General features: G+C 44.4%; 1 pseudogene; it reads left to right on the top strand.

The window, feature by feature from the left end:
- The first annotated feature begins 5,151 nt into the window (after positions 1-5,151).
- Positions 5,152-5,374, top strand: LOC101824811 (annotated as a pseudogene).
- The last annotated feature ends 248 nt before the right edge of the window (positions 5,375-5,622 follow it).

Here is a 5,622-nt window from a genome sequence, read left to right as displayed (position 1 = left end):
AACGAGGTTTCGAATCCCAAAATAAGCCATGTTCTCTTTATTCCCTTGGCGGGAAGCAAAGACCACTCACCAAGCCTGAGCTGCAGTGTCATCGCAGACCCTGTGCTCTACGCTGCACACCACTGCCACCCTGTGGCCGACATGGAATTCTCTGTGCCGGGCTTCCTGTGTCAGTTTAGTGTAGAACTGGAAGTGGGGCCACAAAGAACTCAAAAACCAGGAAGACCTAGTTTGAAAATTTCTGAACCTAGTGACCTTCGGAGAACCAGACTGGACCACCTTACTCATTACGTATGGAGAAGTCAAGTCTCAAAGAGGGCACTACGAGGGAATGGGGAAGAAAAGGCTAGACCCGTGGAAGCCAGCTCGAAGTTTACTGCATGGCTGTTTTTGTTTTTCTTTTTTTCTTCCTCCCTCCCTCCCTCCCTTCCTTCCTTCCTTCCCTCCTTCCTTCCTTCCTTCCCTCCTTCCTTCCTTCCTTCCTCCCTCCCTCCCTCCCTCCCTCCCTCCCTCCCTTCCTTCCTTCCTTCCTTTCTTCCTTCCTTCCCTTCTTTCTCCCTTCCTTCCCTCCTCCTCCTCCTTCTTCTTTTTCTTTCTCCTCCTCCTCCTCCTCCTTTTTCTTCTTCTTCCTATTTTTTTTAGCTTACTTATTGACTCTATAAGTACGGATGTTTTATTGCATATATGACACACATGCATTCCCAATGCCCAGGGCGGGGTCAGAAGAGGAATCTCTGGGACTGGAGTTAGAAACTATTGTGAGCTTCCATGTGGTTTGCTGGGAATTGAATCCAGGGCCTCTGGAAGAGCAGCTGGTGCTCTTGGCCTCTGAACATCTCTCTAGAACTTCTGATTTTTATTGGATGAAAGAGCCTGGGCAGTGATGTTACCTCTTAAGTCACAGTTCCCATCTCTACAGCAGGGGCTCTTCCAGCTACATCACAAGTTTTAGACTAGCTGGGGCTCCAGCTCCGTGATATTCTTTGTCAACCCCGTCTTGCCCCCTCCTAAATGAGAAGGCAGCTGAGAATGTCAGGGTTCTGAGTAGCCAGAGTCAAGGAGTTCCCAGAACAAAAGCAAAGGAAGTAGGCTGTAATCTCAAGGGTGAATGTGAATTGAAGAGATTGTTTACCATTTATGACTCTGGCTCCTGGAAGATACAAACCATACTTTTTGGAGGAAGCACCTAGGATCTACATTAGTCACCGAAATAAAATAAAGAAGTTTTCAAACTCACTGTTAAAGGCATGGTGAAAGAGCTAATCTTCAGTAAGTAAACATCTGCACGAAGAGTGGAAATTTCCAGAAGCGACCATTAGGTGTTTTGTTTGTCTGTTTTGTTGTTTTGTTTTGTTTTGTTGTTGTTGTTGCTCTTAATTTTTCCAGACAGGGTTTCTCTGTGTAGCACTGGCTTTCCTGTTACTAACTCACTCTGTAGACCAGGCTGGCTCGAACTCACAGAGATCCACCTGCTTCTGCCTCCTGAGTGCTGGGATTAAAGGCGTGCGCCACCACTGCCAGTCTGTGACCATTAGTTTGAAGAGACCAAATTAAATTTCTAGAACTGAATGATAAAATAATGAAAAGCCAAAAAAACATTTAAAATGGATGGAGCATAGCTGAAAAGAGAAAGACAAGTCTGAAATGAGCACGGGGACAGAAGAATAAAAGGTAAGGCTAGTGAGAGGCTAGGTGGATAAAGGCACTGACTGCCAGGCTGATGGCCTGAGTTTGGTGCTCAGAACCCACATGGTGGAAGGAGAGAACAGACCCCCCCAAATTTTCTCTCTCTCTCTCTCTCTCTCTCTCTCTCTCTCTCTCTCTCTCTCTCTCTCTCTCTCTCTCTCTCACACACACACACACACACACACACAATTTCCAGTTATGTATCACATCATACATCTTGGAGAATTGCTGTGATTTTGAGACTAACCTGGTCTACATAGGGGGTTCTAGTCCAGCCAAGGCTACGGAGTGAAGCCTCAAACAACAAAAACCTCCTAAAATAACACAAAGAAAGGGTACAAGACAAGGAGAATAAATGAGAAACATGCGCCATTGACTTAACCGTGCAGGAGAAGGGGAGGAGTCAGTGGCGGAAAGCTGCCCCCTGCCGCACCCACCAGACATTAATTACCAATTCAAAGAGTCAGATTAATCCCACCAAGTATTTTATTTTATTGTAATAGATGCACTGCACCCATCAGGGGAGGAAAGCTGCTCATGGCAGGCCATGAGAAAATTCTGCACTGTCTCCCTTTAAACGTCTCTTTACAAAATCTGTTAAATAAGAAAAATGCACATCAGGGAGAAACCATGAAATACCAAAGACAAAGAGAAAACCTTAAAAGTGTCCAGGAAATAAAATGATTATCTCCAGAGTTACAGAAATTTTGGGCAAAGGGGTTAGCTAGCCCTCTTAACTCAACTGACGGAGTCCAGAGGCAGATTTTCAACTCGACCATCTATGAACACGGACTTTACAGCTGTGGAGAAGGTCTACCAACTCAGAGGCTAAAAACCATCTGCACACACTGAGCTTTTGTGCACAATTCAGTTAAACTAGAAAACAATAATGGAGTACTAAATACTTGTAAATTAAGCAATGAGCTGTTAAATAATGCATGACAAAGTCAGAAGAGAAACTCTAATTAAGACGGAATATGTGAAAATGAGTGGTTGTAACTAATGCAGGCTCACAGGGTAATGCAGGTTTGGGTGATATTAGAATAAAGGCAATTAAAAATGGAGCATCAGTCCAGCGATGCAGGGAGGGTCAGCTACACAGGAAGTTCAAGGCAAGCCTGGGTTACATGAGACTGTCTCAAAGGCAAGCCTGGGCTACATGAGACTGTCTCAAAGGCAAGCCTGGGCTACATGAGACTGTCTCAAAGGCAAGCCTGGGCTACATGAGACTGTCTCAAAGGCAAGCCTGGGCTACATGAGACTGTCTCAAAGGCAAGCCCGGGCTACATGAGATTCTCAAAGGTTAGGAAAAGAGTTTAATGAAAAGGCTTTAAAAAGAGGAGGAAAACACAGAGTAAGTGAAAAGAGGAAATACATTTTAGAAGGAAAAAGCTGGGCATGTTGGTGCCCACCTGTAAACTCAACACTTGGGAGGCTGAGGCAGGAGGATTGCCATAAATTCCAGACAAGTCTGAGCTTTGGAGTGAAACCCTGCCTTAAAGAAAGCAAACAGGCTAATTAATTAAGCAATAAAAAGCTTTAAAGTGCCGGGCGTTGGTGGCGCACGCCTTTAATCCCAGCACTCGGGAGGCAGAGGCAGGTGGATCTCTGTGAGTTCGAGGCCAGCCTGGTCTACAAAGCGAGTTCCAGGACAGCTTCCAAGACAATACAGAGAAACCCTGTCTCGAAAAACCAAAAAAAAAAAAAAAAGCTTTAAAGTTCTTTAACTATAACTCATAATATGATAAATACCTAACAATGATAAAAAAATCAGGGGGACTGGAGGCTCAGCAGTTGAGAGCACTTGCTGTTCTTTTAGAGGACCTGAGTTCAATTCCGAGGCCCCTCTTTTGGACTCCTTGGGAACCCCCAACACATGTAGCACACACACATATACACACACACCTAAAAACAAAAATAAAAGGCTGAGTGTAGTGGCACTCGGGGCAGAGACAGGTGGATCTCTGAGTTAGAGGCCAGCCTGGTCTACAGAGGGAATTCCAAGTCGGACAGAGCTGTGTGGTAAGCCCCTGAAAGAGGGAGGGGAGAGAAACAGACAGAACCCTACCCATATCAGGATTCGGGAGAGGACATTATTACAAACCCTAAACACACACACACACTCTCACACACAAATAGGATGAACTTCTGTCACGTGATGAAACCACTTTAATAAAATAAATCCTTTGAAAGGATTAACACTGCAAAACCAACACAGGGAGAAAAGAAAACCCAATTCAGCATTTTATCAAGGTCACCCCAGCTCAAATGGCATTACTGGTATTCCAACATTGAAAGAAAAAATACATCAACTTTATACAAACTCAGAATATAGAGGAAGGAGGACCATTTCTCAACATATTTTATGAGGTCAGCACTAAAACCAAATAAAACTATTGTTTTTAAACCATGGGCCAACATCCTTCATGCACACAGTGACAGAAATCTTTAACAAAATGTTAGAAAACCGAATTAGTCATTCAGAAACAGGAAAAAAGAACAGGAATAGACAGGGTTTACCCTAGACATTTAAGATTTCGGGCCAGCAGGGGCTGGAGAGATGGCTCAGAGGTTAAGAGCACTGACTGCTCTTCCAGAGGTCCTGAGTTCATTTCCCAGCAACCACATGGTGGCTCACAACCATCTGTGATGAGATCTGGTGCCCTCTTCTGACATGAAGGCATACATGGATGCAGAACACTATATACATAATAAAAATAAATCTTAAAAAAATAAATAAAAAAGATTTCGGGTCAGCAAGAGGGTTCAGTGGGTCAAAGTACTTGCTGCTAAGCCTGACAACGCAAGTTCCAAGCCTGTGCTGACAGCTGAGCTCAGTTTTCTCAGCCTTCTGCCTGAAGCCTTCAGCACCAGCTTGGAGCTGCTGAGACACCCGATCTCTTGGGCTGAATGAACATTGGCTGACTCTCAGCTTCTCCAGTGTGCAGACAGCCATTGTTGGACCACCTATCCTGTGTTGTGCAGCGAACCTATTAAATCCCTTTTCACATATGTTCATTCTGTTGGCTCTGTATCTCTAGAGAGCACTAACATACTTGGGGACCACAAGCCTAGCCTCCAGTTGTCTGGGCCATCCCAACTGACACCAGACCTACACGTGAAGTCATCTCTGATCCTTTGCCTGGTCTACACCCGCACACGATTGCAGCCCATGGTACTGACCCAACTACCTAGCTCCTATCACAGGACAATGAAGCAACTCTTAGTTTTATTTGAAGCATTTTCATGGGGGTTCCACAGATTGCTGACACATGTCTGACATTTTGTAGAAGATGCACAGATGGCCAATCAGAATCCCAGAATCCCAGCACTCAGGGGCCTGAGGCTGGAGGACTACAGGTTTGAGGCAGCCTAGCTACATAGTAGGACCTTGTTTAAAAGAAAACTCTGCTTATCTAAATGATGCAACAAGCTTTATTTTAAAAAGCACAATGATTCTGACAGATGGCTGCCATGGTGGACACGAGTTGCGTGCAGTCCATCAATTTGGCTAGGGTAACCAAAGTTCTGGGCAGGACTGGTTCGCAGGAACAGTGCATGCAGGTACACATGGAATTTATGGATGACACCAACCACTCTATCATTCGAAACGTCAAAGGCCCCCTTCTGAGAGGGTGATGTGCTTACCTTATTGGAGTCAGAAAGAGAAGCTCGGAGATTATGCTGACCTTGCTGTTGGATCCTGGATATCCACCACTTGGCCCATGATGACCTGCAGCTATTGAATAAAGCATTTGTATTGTGATTTAGTATTCCACAGAACTAAAATGACTAAAAAGAAAAATAGCAATTTTAACTTTGGAGCAAATAGGACTTTCGCACATTGCTGATGGGAATGTAAATAAGTGCAAACTGTTAAACGTAATACGGTATTTATCTGTTGTATTAACTAGCAATGCCATTTATAGGTACTTG

Source organism: Mesocricetus auratus, unplaced genomic scaffold, assembly GCF_017639785.1.
Source record: "Mesocricetus auratus isolate SY011 unplaced genomic scaffold, BCM_Maur_2.0 Super-Scaffold_100014, whole genome shotgun sequence".
Lineage (NCBI taxonomy): Eukaryota > Metazoa > Chordata > Mammalia > Rodentia > Cricetidae > Mesocricetus > Mesocricetus auratus.
The sequence above is the reverse complement of the archived record's forward strand: the minus strand, read 5'-3'. Positions and strand labels throughout refer to the sequence as shown.